The sequence below is a fragment of the Rhinopithecus roxellana genome, chromosome 10 (genome assembly GCF_007565055.1).
Source record: "Rhinopithecus roxellana isolate Shanxi Qingling chromosome 10, ASM756505v1, whole genome shotgun sequence".
NCBI lineage: Eukaryota > Metazoa > Chordata > Mammalia > Primates > Cercopithecidae > Rhinopithecus > Rhinopithecus roxellana.
Genome location: NC_044558.1, coordinates 114,525,160 through 114,539,510, shown reverse-complemented (window position 1 = coordinate 114,539,510; position 14,351 = coordinate 114,525,160). Strand labels below are relative to the sequence as shown.

The 14,351-nt window shown below is 37.2% G+C and overlaps 1 long non-coding RNA gene across 4 annotated transcripts in view; it reads left to right on the top strand.

Moving 5' to 3' along the window:
* Window positions 1-8,084: 8,084 nt before the first annotated feature.
* Window positions 8,085-14,351, top strand: part of LOC115900087 — a 189,805-nt gene continuing 183,538 nt past the window's right edge. For 2 of the 4 annotated variants that reach the window (XR_004059768.1, XR_004059766.1), the window contains exon 1: window positions 8,085-8,187. This is a non-coding gene — a long non-coding RNA (uncharacterized LOC115900087). The remainder of the gene's footprint in view (window positions 8,188-14,351) is intronic. The other 2 variants (XR_004059769.1, XR_004059767.1) reach the window with 1 other exon arrangement.

Below are 14,351 nucleotides of genomic sequence, written 5' to 3'. Positions count from 1 at the left end.
TCCCACTTAAGAGTGAGAACATGCAGAGTTTCGTTTCCTGTTCTTGTGTTAGTTTGCTGAGAATGATGGTTTCCAACTTCGTTCATGTCCCTGCAAAGAAAATGAACTCATCCTTCTTTATGGTTTCACAATATTGCATGGTGTATATGTGACACATTGTCTTTATCCAGTCTATCCTTGATGGGCATTTGGGTTGGTTCCAAGTCTTTGCTATTGTGAATAGTGCTACGATAAACATACATGTGCTTGTGTCTTTATAGTAGAATGATTTATAATCTTTTGGGTATATACCCAGTAATGGGATTGCTGGGTCAAATGGTATTTCTGGTTCTAAATCCTTGAGGAATCACCACACTGTCTTCCACAATGGTTGAACTAATTTACACTCCCACCAACAATATAAAAATGTTCCTATTTCTCCACATCCTCTCCAGCATCTGTTGTTTCCTGACTTTTTAATGATCGCCATTCTAACTGGCGTGAGATGGTATCTCATTGTGGTTTTGACTTGCATTTCCCTAATGATCAGTGATGATGAGCTTTTTTAATGTTTGTTGACTGCATGAATGTCTTCTTTTGAGAAGTGTCTGTTCATATGCTTTGCCTACTTTTTGATGGGGTTGTTTGATTTTTTATTGTAAATTTGTTTAAGTTCTTTGTAGATTCTGGGTTTTAGCCCTTTGTCAGATGCATAGGTTGTAAAAATTTTCTCCCATTCTGTAGGTTGCCTGTTCACTCTGCTGATAGTTTCTTTTGCTGTGAGAAGCTCTTTAGTTAATTAGATCCCATTTGTCAAGTTTGGCTTTTGTTGCCATTGCTTTTGATGTTTTAGTCATGAAGTCTTTGCCCATGCCTATGTCCTGAATGGTATTACCTAGGCTTTCTTCTAGGGATTTTATGGTTTTAGGTCTTACATTTAAGTCTTTAATCCATTTTGAATTAATTTTTGTATAAGGTGTAAGGAAGGGGTACAGTTTCAGTTTTCTGCATATGGCTACTAGGTTTTCCCAAAACCATTTATTAAAAAGGGAATCCTTTCCCCATTGCTTTTCTCAGGTTTATGAAAGATCAGATGGTTGTAGGCATTATTTCTGAGGCCTCTGTTCTGTTCCATTGGTCTATATGTTTTGGTACCAGTACCATGCTGTTTTGGTTACTGTAGCCTTATAGTACAGTTTGAAATCAGGTAGCATGATGTCTCCAGCTTTATTCTTTCTGCTTAGGATTGTCCTGGCTATGAGGGCTCTTTTTTGGTACCATATGAAACTGAAAGTAGTTTTTTCTAGTTCTGTGAAGAAAGTCAATGATAGCTTGATGGGGATAGCATTGAAACTATAAATTACTTTGGGTAGCATGGCCATTTTCACGATATCAATTCTTCCTATCCATGAACATGGAATGTTTTTCCATTTGTTTGTATCCTCTCTGATTTCCTTGAGCAGTGGTTTGTAGTTCTCCTTGAAGAGGTCCTTCACATCCCTTGTAAGTTGTATTCCTAGGTATTTTATTCTCTTTGTAGCAATTGTGAATGGGACTTTGCTCATGATTTGGCCCTCTGTTTGTCTATTATTGTTGTATAGGAATGCTCGTGATTTTTGCACACTGATTTTGTATCCTGAGACATTACTGAAGTTGCTTATCAGCTTAAAGAGATTTTGGGCTGAGATGATGTGGTTTTCTAGATATACAATCATGCCATCTGCAAACAGATACAATTTGACTTCCTCTCTTCCTATTGGAATACACTTTATTTCTTTCTCTTGCCCTATTGCCCTGGACAGAACTTCTAATACTATGTTGAGTAGGAGTGGTGAGAGACGGCATCCTTGTCTTGTGCCGGTTTTCAAAGGGAATGCTTCCATTTTTTGCCCATTCAGTATGATATTGACTGTGGGTTTGCCATAAATAACTGTTATTTTGAGATACATTCCATCAATTCCTAATTTGTTGAGAGTCTTCAGCATGAAGGTGTGTTGAATTGTATCAAAGGCCTTTTCTGCATTTATTGAGATAATCATGTGTTTTTTGTCATTGGTTCTGTTTATGTGATGGATTATATTTATTGATTTCTGTATGTTGAACCAGTCTTGCATCTTAGGGATGAAGCCGACTTGATCATGCTGGATAAGCTTTTTGATGTGCTGCTGGATTTGGTTTGCCAGTATTTTACTGAGGATTTTCATATCGATGTTCATCAAGGATATTGGCCTGAAATTATCTTTTTTTGTTGTATTTCTGTCACATTTTGATATCATGATGATGCTGGCCTCATAAAATGAGTTAAGGAGGATTCCCTCTTTTTCTATTGTTTGGAATAGTTTCAGAAGGAATGGTTCCAGCTCCTCTTTGTACCTCTGATAGAATTCGGCTGTGAATCTGTCTGGTCCTGGACTTTTTCGCACTTTTCCCCCCATTCCACTGTAATTTTTTTCTAATCGATACCACAAAACTGTAGATTATACTAAGATAAAGTATGGTTTAGACTGCTAATTGATGGATTTATAGCATAGTAGCATATCACATGGGAATAGATTTTAATCTCAGTGCTTAAAATAAAAATAAAGGATCGAGTGTGGTGTAATCCTAGCATTTTGGGAAGCTGAGGTAGAAGAATCACTTGAGGCCAGAAATTTGAGACCAGCCTGGGCAACAAAGCAAGATCTCATGTCTACACATACATACACAAAAATTGTCTCGGTGTGATGGTGCACTTCTAGTCCCAGCTACTCAGAAGCCCGAGGCAGAAGGATTGCTTGAGCCAGGAGGTCCAGTCTGCAGTGAGCCATGATAGTGCCAACTGTAGTCCAGCCTGGGAGACAGAATGCAACCCTGTATTTACAAACAAACTTAAGTTTAATTAAAATGGAATAAATAATGCCCTTGAAAATGATCTTCAAATACAGTATGGTACTGTCTTTTAATAAGTTCAATACAATTGTTCCTCCAGTCTTAGAATAGAGCTCTATTTCTTTGGTTAAGCACCAGGTGATAGCTGGCTTGCATGGAAGGCACTTAAGGACCATGCTGTAAAAAAAAATATGTACTGCATATTTATGAATGAAGATCACACTCATCGTAGCAAGATACTCTCACTTAGGCAGTTGAGAACTTAGATAACTTGGGAAACAACAGATTCACGGTTTTCATTTCATGTTCGCTCACAGCCATAAATTAATCCTGAGGACAGAGGACAAAATCAAATGATGTCTCTTTCTCTCTGTCTCCTACATAATTGAATTTAAATTACATAAGCATACAATGCTGCTCTGTTGTAATATTTGCTAGATGACATCAGTACACTAGATCCTTTAACATCTGTAAACAATCTTTTCGCAAACATGTTTGAGAGTTAGACTTAATATTACTAAGAGGTTTTTTAATCCATTAATTAAAACAAACAAACAGAGAGGCCCTCCCCCCAACCCCCACAAGAAATTTGGCAGAGCTATTGCCCAAATTGTGTTTGGAGCATAACAATGATAGCAAAAGATAAACTGTGGAGCCAAAATATCCAAACTAGTTATTTGCTGAGACCTTTTAACACAGCTGTGATACACAACAAGAATCTGGAAATATCTGCCTCTCTCTGATATGGAGATGGAAGGGAATTGGAAGGAAGGGATGGAAGAAAGCAGTATGACCATATTGAATGCGCTAATTGGTGCTATATATGCTGAAATTCAATTATATTGGTAATTGAGATAGAAAAATTTTCTGAGTAGATCAAAAAGTAGAATTCCCCAACCAACACAGCTTTAGACTCTATCAAACCTGTTTTACACAGTAAACCAGTAAACAAATATTTTGCTGGCAGAAATTCTACCTCTTCTATGCAGATATACAGCAGGTGAATCAATGGTGCAATGGACTCTAAGATCAATAATTAAAACTGAAAAATGAGCCAGCCAGGTACCATGGCTCATACCTGTAATCTTTGCACTTTGGGAGGCCAAGGAGAGCAGATTGCTTGAGCTCATGATTTCAAAACCCTGTCTCTACTAAAAATACAAAAATTAGCTGCTCATGGTGGTGCATGCCTGTAGTTCCAGCTACTTGGGGGGCTGAGGTAGGAGGATCGCTTGTACCTGGGATGTTGAGGCTGAATTGAGCCAATACTGCACCACTGCACTCCAGCCCAGGTGACAAAGTGGGATGCTATCTCAAAAAAAAAAAAAAAAAAAAAAAAAAAAAAAAAAAAAAAAATTGAAAAAATAAGCAGTTTTTCTTCTTGAGGATGGATGCACTATATGGACATTTATAAACAGACTCTTTGATATCCATGGAAATAAAAATCAAAAGAGAGTATGTATTCGAGACAAAATGGGGAAATGCATCCTTAATTTACCCCAGACCTACACTGACTTTTGATCTCTTCATAGGCTCACTGTTTTTTTCTATTATTTAAAATATTTAACACACTCTTGCCAAAAATGTGTTTGAGGAAAATGTATAGATTAAGATTCAGAAAAGTGAGGAGAAAAGAAAAAAATAAGGGAAGAAAAAAAGGCAGTGCGGTAGGGTGTCTTAGATGCAATTAAAACACACTAAGGAAACTGTGAAAAAGTTCTAATAAACTGGTAGTGCATTAAAGTCATATGGTTATATTTTAAAGAAAACCACACATTTTTTAAAACCACAAAAATATAAGTCTAAAATAATGATGAGCAGCTAATTTTATCTGTGTGTGTGGAAACTATGGCACTTATTAAAATAATTACCTGAGAACCTCAAACTGGAGTTTACTTTATATAATATATGCAATCCTTGTAGCGATATCTGGGGTGTAACCAATTAGTTGGATTGTAAAAATTCCTCAATTCAGAGTTCTATTAGCAATTTAGTTAAGTCCTAAATTGCAAGTACGTAGATTACTTCATACATTTCTAATCTGATGTTAGGGCTGAATTATGATGAATCAGGTTTTAATTGGGGATTTTGTGAACAGAGTAATAAAGTCTTTTCACATAGATGGCACAAAGAATCCACTCCCAAGGGACTTTTAAAATTCTACCCATCATTTAATACAAAAAAGCAGGCCCTCTAGACAATCCATCTCTCCACAGAAAAACAGAAAGAAAGGGAAAGAGAGAGATACATACAGAGATATTTGGGAATATTTTAAAGAACTACTCATCCTTAAAAACTTTAGTGAAAATTCTGAGAAACAGAATACGGTGCATTCTTTACTGTTGATGGCAACATTGTACCTCTTGCCACCTTCAATCAAAGTTGTAATCAATAAGAAATAATTGAATATTAAGGCTAGGTGTGGTGGCTCACACCTGTAATCCTAGAACTTTGAGAGGATGAGGCAGGCGGATCACCTGAGGCCAGGAGTTCAAGACTAGCCTGGCCAACATGGTGAAACCCTATCTCTACTAAAAATATGAAAAACATTAGCTGGGCTTAGTGGCGTGTGCCTGTAGTTCTAGCTACTCCAGACACTGAGGCATGAGAATTGCTTGAACCTGGGAGGAGGAGGTTGCAATGATCCAAGATTGCACCACTGAGCTCCAGCCTGGGTGACAGAGCAAGACAGTCTCAAAAAAAAAAAAAAAAAAAAAAAAAAAAAAAAAAAAAAAAATTACTTATTTACTTATTTAAGTAATGATTTGTTTGAATAGTGTGTATGCATGCATTCTCTCAATTGATTTGTTTGGTTTTGAGCTAATATTACTTGAACCACCCTCCACCCCAATTGTATACATAAGGAAACTGTGTTTCAGAAAAGTTCAGTTCTTTGGAGAGCTTCCTTTGTATTCTTCTGCTTCTAAATTGTTAGCCACAGAGAAACTAACAAGATTAAACTATTCCTATTTATTCCTAGACCCTGATTTTAATTTTCATCTTATTTGTAGAGAGCAAATGTTTTCTTCCTTTTCCTACCTTCCTACCTCAGTCCTTTCTCTCTTTGTCCACTAGCCTCTTCCTACAGGAGGAAGAGGAAGAGGAGGAGGATGAGAAACATACCCACTGGTGAGAGTAAAAAAAGGGCCCCAGACCTTGCTTGCAAGGCCCAGACCCCATCTGGCTTCTCAAGATCTTCCTCTACCTAGACCTCCCTCATTCTGCTCTGCTCCTTGCTCTATAGAGGCAGGCTGGGGTTTCCCGTGTGGTCAATAGGATGATAGTCAAGCTCTGAAAGTCTAAAGATTTCTAGGCCTGGATTTGAGAGTGGAAGCAACAGAGGCACACTTTAACTCATCTGTTTGCATTGTGCTCACCAGTCTAACATTATAGAGCTGCTCATTTATCTCTGGCTCCTGGTTCAGAATCCAGAAGGAGTGTTGACATTTCCAAAATCTCAGCATACTCCTTTTATTGTCACTGTTGCTACTCAGAAAACAGAACATTTGATCCCCAAAAGAGAATATGCTAATAAACTTCAGTCCACTTGAAAAAAATCTAATATAAATTTAAGAAGCTAAAAATATGTGTAATTTTTAAAATTTTCTCCCATGACTGCAATAACTAAAATGGAAAAATTTCCAAATCTTGCTTTTTGGGGACATATAAAGGAAGTAATGCAAAACTAAACAACTTTGTAAAGTTTGTAGCCTGATTGTATTGCTTTTAAAACCACAAATCTTTGACACGTCATGCTTTAAGAATATGCCTTTCACAATGTGTAATTGCTAGCTGATAGACAAGAATCTAGTTGAAATCCAAAGCTTCCATCAGGTAGCTGATGGTTTCAATGTGAGTTTACTAATCATAAATTTTATTTCATAATTAATATTTTAAATTAAAATATGAAGATATGCATTTCCTTTTTTCTGAAGTTTGTATTGTATTTATATCTGCAAATCACCCAGTTCCAGATTCCTCATCCTAGATCATTTCCCGTTGGTCAGACATTCTGACAGCACACTCTACTTTTCCTTTCTAGCTGTTATTGCAGTAACAGTTAAGAAGTTATTGGTACAATTGTGGTTGATGGACTGCATCTTTCAGTAGACTGCAGGCTCCATGAACAGAGGGATCATATCTGTTTCTTCATCATCATGTTTCTGCTGTCCAGCATATAGCCTGATACCTGACAAATAGATAAACCTCAAGCAAAACATCATATTTTTAAGGCAGACATAGATATTAGAGCCAGCTATATTTAAGACAGGTATTAGAGAGATTTGCAAGAATATAAATATTGCCACTCTTCTCAATAATATTTTCATTATTATTTTAAAAAACATATTTTTCATAGTAATAGGTTAATTATTCTAACCCGAGAAAATCTAAGTAAAGCTTACAGCACAGCACCGAGAAAATAGTCTGTGCTCAATAAATGTTACTAATTAGCATCACCGTTAATACAATTGTTACTATGTGTCCACTGTATTCTTGACACAAATACGAAAACCTGCTATCAAAAGTAATTTTGAAAGCTACTTGTTTTTCTAGTATTACCTACAGCCCCTGTCTCTCATGCTATACCCCAGCCACAGAAAATGATTTGAGATTCCTCCAGAACATCAAGCCCATCTAAGCTCCTTTCCTTTGCACATAACTTTGCTGGCTTGGAAGGCTCTTCTCTTCCTAGTCTGCTTGGCACACTCATTTCAGACTCTAAAGTTTCCATGTCAGAGGTAATCTGTTTTACGGCACTTTGAACACAGTCTTTTTAGTATTTTTTATTTTATATTTTGTCTTACTGAATTATACCCTTCCAAGCTACTAGTGTCCAGCATATAATTGGCACTTGAGAAATGCTGCGTGAGAATGTGTGACTCCACTGAGCAGGTCAGATTTGCTTTTAACATAATATGGATTTTCATATTGTTTCAGTTTTCTTTTTCAAGACAGCAAGGCTTTGTTTACTAAAGAATGGTCACTGATATTGCTAAATATATTTATTCTATTTTCTGTCAAAATTTACCAGATGCAGATGTGCTAATAAATGTTTGTGTTTTCCAACATTTGCTGGCAAGACTGGCTGTTTCAAAGACTGGAAAGAATTATTTTTGTAAATGCCCATGGAACACAAAACACTTAATTGGGGATGCTGTTCTCTGAGGCTGTCCAGAGATAAGAGGTCCCTTGGCAGAAAACCCTGTTGACTCTTAGCTTGTAATCTTAGTGAAGGTCACAGCCTTTAGGATCTGGCCTGTCTGCCCAGATGAGCTGGGGGCTGAGTTTGCTGGAGTATGGTAGAGAGGAAAAAACATCAGGAAGAACTGAATGGTACATGTAAGTGTATTTCTTTCTTAGCAGCAATGAATTATTTAATCATAATCCGGTTTCATTGAGTCTTTCCTAGGCATGAATGTTGGAGTAATTGAAAGTTGCAAAGTTGCTAAGGGCCAAAAAAGGAAAGGGTATATTTGCTGGGCTTCCTACAATAAATGTCTCAATTCTCTTCTTGGTAATATACAACTGGAAATAATATTGGGGTTGGACTAGGGTTACCAATTAAGCAACGTTCATATTCCACGCTTCTGTTACCAACATTCTCAGTTTATTCAGAACTGAAAGGTTTCCTGGGATGCGGTACAGTCAGTGCTAAAACTGGGAAAGTCCTGAACAAATCAGGATAAGCTGGTCTCTTTAGCTGATCCATACATGGCATATTTGAAGAGCTTAAGCAGCCAGAAGTATACTTTCATATTTGTCCTAACATCAGCTGAGTTCCATTACAGAAATAGACTAAATAAGAAACTGTTGTGAGTTGTGTTTTGATGTACACCATCTACATTTATTTATACTTTGCTTCTGGGGAGATGGTAGAGCATGATGCTTGGTGACCTTGATCCATAATGCTTGGTGACCTTGGTGACCTTATACTTTATCCTTGGGCATAATCCTTAGTAACCTTGACCCTAAGGCCAAAATGCCTGAATCCAAATTCCAGCACTACCATGTATTTGCTTAGTAATCTTGGAAAATTAATTTAACCTCTGTATGCCTCAGTTTTCTTGTGTGTAGTTTCTAAATCTATAACCTATATAATTGGCTTGTTATTGAGAATTAAATTAGGTAACATGTAAAATCTTTAAAACAATGTTTATTATTATCACTGTTGTCTCTGTGACTACTATTACTACTATTAGTTAGCTGTTCAATTCTTCAGCTCCTTTATCTGCAAAATGGAAATATCTCATAAGGTTGATATGAGGATTAAAACAGAAGACACAAAATGTGTAAAGCACTTAGTTCAGTGACTAGCAAAGAGTAAGCTTGCCAGTTTTACTCAGTGTCATTATTGTCATTATTACTATTATTGTTAAAAGGTCACTGTTTTTATTATCAATTTGTTTGCTTTATTTTAGTTCCAAGGCATATCACACTCACGGTTACAAGCAAATGCTTTGGATTCTTAGAAAGCTTTTAGATTTCAGATTTAATGTTTGCTATGATTTTTCCTTCATGTTATAGCCCTGGCACCCGAAAGTCTATCACAGTGCCAACCTTCTCAGGTGGTAATAGAATTGGGACAAGTCATCTGCCTTTCTCTGAATGACTTGGCCATCAACAGAGGGCAGACACACGGACCACTGGCAGTGACAATAGGCCACTGCTTTATTTCTGGTGTGGTTGACAAGGCCTCTCATAACACTTTCAGGCAAGTGACTGAAGTAGGTGATTCTCATGTTTCTTTTTTCTTTTCTTTCTTTCAATTTTTGCCACTCTTTCTAAAATTCTTAGTTCCTATATAACATTTCTTTTACCCGTAAACCTTAAAAGATATATTAGAATAGCACTACACATAATAAAGTATTTGTTGGAAAAACTGAAAAACTGGAAGCCATTTTATAATGCAAACATTCCTGATTATTAACCAGTGCAAGTGTCATTTGAGACGAAGAAGTTAGAAAGGGAAGGAAGAGCAGGGAGGTAGAAATTACAAACCAATTAACAGAGCATAACTAAACCTTTGAGACTCCTAGAAAAACAACATGATCAAGGACACATTCCAGGCTTATAGAGTGACTATAGATTCTTTATGTTCCAATGTGGCATTACAGGTCATAAGCATTATAGCTCTGAGGGGAAAAAAATTCATTTGGATTAGTTTAAATATTTAAGTTTTTTTTTTTTTTTTTTTTTTTTTTTTTTAGTTTTTTCTTTTATTTATTTATTTATTTATTTATTTATTTATTTATTTATTTATTTTTATTATACTTTAAGTTCTAGGGTACACGTGCATAACATGCAGGTTTGTTACATATGTATACTTGTGCCATGTTGGTGTGCTGCACCCATCAACTCGTCAGCACCCATCAATTCATCATTTATATCATGTATAACTCCCCAATGCAATCCTTCCCCCCTCCCCCATCCCCATGATAAGCCCCAGTGTGTGATGTTCCCCTTCCCGAGTCCAAGTGATCTCATTGTTCAGTTCCCACCTATGAGTGAGAACATGTGGTGTTATGGTTTCCTCTTCTTGTGATAGTTTGCTAAGAATGATGGTTTCCAGCTGCATCCATGTCCCTACAAAGGACGCAAACTCATCCTTTTTTATGGCTGCATAGTATTCCATGGTGTATATGTGCCACATTTTCTTAATCCAGTCTGTCACAGATGGACATTTGGGTTGATTCCAAGTCTTTGCTATTGTGAATAGTGCCGCAATAAACATACGTGTGCATGTGTCTTTGTAGTAGAATAATTTATAATCCTTTGGGTATATACCCAGTAGTGGGATGGCTGGGTCATATGGTACATCTAGTTCTAGATCCTTGAGGAATTGCCATACTGTTTTCCATAATGGTTGAACTAGTTTACAATCCCACCAACAATGTAAAAGTGTTCCTATTTCTCCACATCCTCTCCAACACCTGTTGTTTCCTGATTTTTTTTTGATTGCCGTTCTAACTGGTGTGAGATGGTATCTCATTGTGGTTTTGATTTGCATTTCTCTGATGGCGAGTGATGATGAGCATTTTTTCATGTGTCTGTTGGCTGTATGAATGTCTTCTTTTGAGAAATGCCTGTTCATATCCTTTGCCTACCTTTTGATGGGGTTGTTTGTTTTTTTCTTGTATATTTGTTTGAGTTCTTTGTAGGTTCTGGATATTAGCCCTTTGTCAGATGAGTAGGTTGCAAAAATTTTCTCCCATTCTGTAGGTTGCCTGTTCACTCTGATGGTAGTTTCTTTTGCTGTGCAGAAGCTCTTTAGTTTAATTAGATCCCATTTGTCAATTTTGACTTTTGTTGCCATTGCTTTTGGTGTTTTAGACATGAAGTCCTTGCCCATGCCTATGTCCTGAATGGTACTACCTAGATTTTCTTCTAGGGTTTTTATGGTATTAGGTCTAACATTTAAGTCTCTAATCCATCTTGAATTAATCTTCATATAAGGAGTAAGGAAAGGATCCAGTTTCAGCTTTCTACTTATGGCTAGCCAATTTTCCCAGCACCATTTATGAAATACGGAATCCTTTCCCCATTTCTTGTTTCTCTCAGGTTTGTCAAAGATCAGATGGCTGTAGATGTGTGGTATTATTTCTGAGGACTCTGTTCTGTTCCATTGGTCTATATCTCTGTTTTGGTACCACTACCATGCTGTTTTGGTTACTGTAGCCTTGCAGTATAGTTTGAAGTCAGGTAGCGTGACGCCTCCAGCTTTGTCCTTTTGACTTAGGATTGTCTTGGCAATGCGGGCTCTTTTTTGGTTCCATATGAACTTTAAAGCAGTTTTTTCCAATTCTGTGAGGAAACTCATTGGTAGCTTGATGGGGATGGCATTGAATCTATAAATAACCTTGGGCAGTATGGCCATTTTCACGATATTGATTCTTCCTATCCGTGAGCATGGTATGTTCTTCCATTTGTTTGTGTCCTCTTTGATTTCACTGAGCAGTGGTTTGTAGTTCTCCTTGAAGAGGTCCTTTACATCCCTTGTAAGTTAGATTCCTAGGTATTTTATTCTCTTTGAAGCAATTGTGAATGGAAGTTCATTCCTGATTTGGCTCTCTGTTTGTCTGTTACTGGTGTATAAGAATGCTTGTGATTTTTGCACATTAATTTTGTATCCTGAGACTTTGCTGAAGTTGCTTATCAGCTTAAGGAGATTTTGGGCTGAGACGATGGGGTTTTCTAAATATACAATCATGTCATCTGCAAACAGGGACGATTTAACTTCTTCTTTTCCTAACTGAATATCTTGATTTCTTTCTCTTGTCTGATTGCCCTAGCCAGAACTTCCAACACTATGTTGAATAGGAGAGGTGAGAGAGGGCATCCCTGTCTTGTACCAGTTTTCAAAGGGAATTTTTCCAGTTTTTGCCCATTCAATATATTAGCTGTGGGTTTGTCATAAATAGCTCTTATTATTTTGAGGTACGTTCCATCAATACCGAATTTATTGAGCGTTTTTAGCATGAAGGGCTGTTGAATTTTCTCAAATGCCTTTTCTGCATCTATTGAGATAATCATGTGGTTCTTGACTTTGGTTCTGTTTATATGCTGGATTACGTTTATTGATTTGCAAATGTTGAACCAGCCTTGCATCCCAGGGATGAAGCCCACTTGATCATGGTGGATAAGCTTTTTGATGTGCTGCTGCATCCGGTTTGCCAGTATTTTATTGAGGATTTTTGCATCGATGTTCATCAGGGATATTGGTCTAAAATTCTCTTTTTTTGTTGTGTCTCTGCCAGGCTTTGGTATCAGGATGATGTTGGCCTCATAAAATGAGTTAGGGAGGATTCCCTCTTTTTCTATTGATTGGAATAGTTTCAGAAGGAATGGTACCAGCTCCTCCTTGTACCTCTGGTAGAATTCAGCTGTGAATCCGTCCGGTCCTGGACTTTTTTTGGTTGGTAGGCTATTAATTATTGCCTCAATTTCAGAGCCTGCTATTGGTCTCTTCAGGGATTCAACTTCTTCCTGGTTTAGTCTTGGGAGAGTGTAAGTGTCCAGGAAATTATCCGTTTCTTCTAGATTTTCTAGTTGATTTGCGTAGAGGTGTTTATAGTATTCTCTGATGGTAGTTTGTATTTCTGTGGGGTCTGTGGTGATATCCCCTTTATCAATTTTATTGCATCTATTTGATTCCTCTCTCTTTTCTTCTTTATTAGTCTTGCTAGCGGTCTGTCAATTTTGTTGATCTTTTCAAAAAACCAACTCCTGGATTCATTGATTTTTTGGAGGGTTTTTTGTGTCTCTATCTCCTTCAGTTCGGCTCTGATCTTAGTTATTTCTTGCCTTCTGCTAGCTTTTGAATGTGTTTGCTCTTGCCTCTCTAGTTCTTTTAATTGTGATGTTAGAGTGTCAATTTTAGATCTTTCCTGCTTTCTCTTGTGGGCATTTAGTGCTATAAATTTCCCTCTACACACTGCTTTAAATGTGTCCCAGAGATTCTGGTATGTTGTATCTTTGTTCTCATTGGTTTCAAAGAACATCTTTATTTCTGCTTTCATTTCGTTATCTACCCAGTAGTCATTCAGGAGCAGGTTGTTCAGTTTCCATGTAGTTGAGCGGTTTTGATTGAGTTTCTTAGTCCTGAGTTCTAGTTTGATTGCACTGTGGTCTGAGAGACAGTTTGATATAATTTCTGTTCTTTTACATTTGCTGAGGAGTGCTTTACTTCCAATTATGTGGTCAATTTTGGAATAAGTGCGATGTGGTGCTGAGAAGAATGTATATTCTGTTGATTTGGGATGGAGAGTTCTATAGATGTCTATTAGGTCCGCTTGGTGCCGAGATGAGTTCAATTCCTGGATATCCTTGTTAACTTTCTGTCTCGTTGATCTGTCTAATATTGACAGTGGCGTGTTGAAGTCTCCCATTATTTTTGTATGGGAGTCTAAGTCTCTTTGTAAGTCTCTAAGGACTTGCTTTATGAATTTGGGTGCTCCTGCATTGGGTGCATATATATTTAGGAGAGTTAGCTTTTCCTGTTGAATTGATCCCTTTACCATTATGTAATGGCCTTCTTTGTCTCTTTTGATCTTTGATGGTTTAAAGTCTGTTTTATCAGAGACTAGGATTGCAACCCCTGCTTTTTTTTGTTCTCCATTTGCTTGGTAGATCTTCCTCCATCCCTTTATTTTGAGCCTATGTATGTCTCTGCATGTGAGATGGGTCTCCTGAATACAGCAGACTGATGGGTCTTGACTCTTTATCCAGTTTGCCAGTCTGTGTCTTTTAATTGGAGCATTTAGTCCATTAACATTTAAGGTTAATATTGTTATGTGTGAACTTGATCCTGCCATTATGATATTAACTGGTTATTTTGCTCGTTAGTTGATGCAGTTTCTTCCTAGCCTCGATGGTCTTTACATTTTGGCATGTTTTTGCAATGGCTGGTACCGGGTGTTCCTTTCCATGTTTAGGGCTTCCTTCAGGGTCTCTTGTAAGGCAGGCCTGGTGGTGACAAAATCTCTAAGCATTTGCTTATCTGTAAA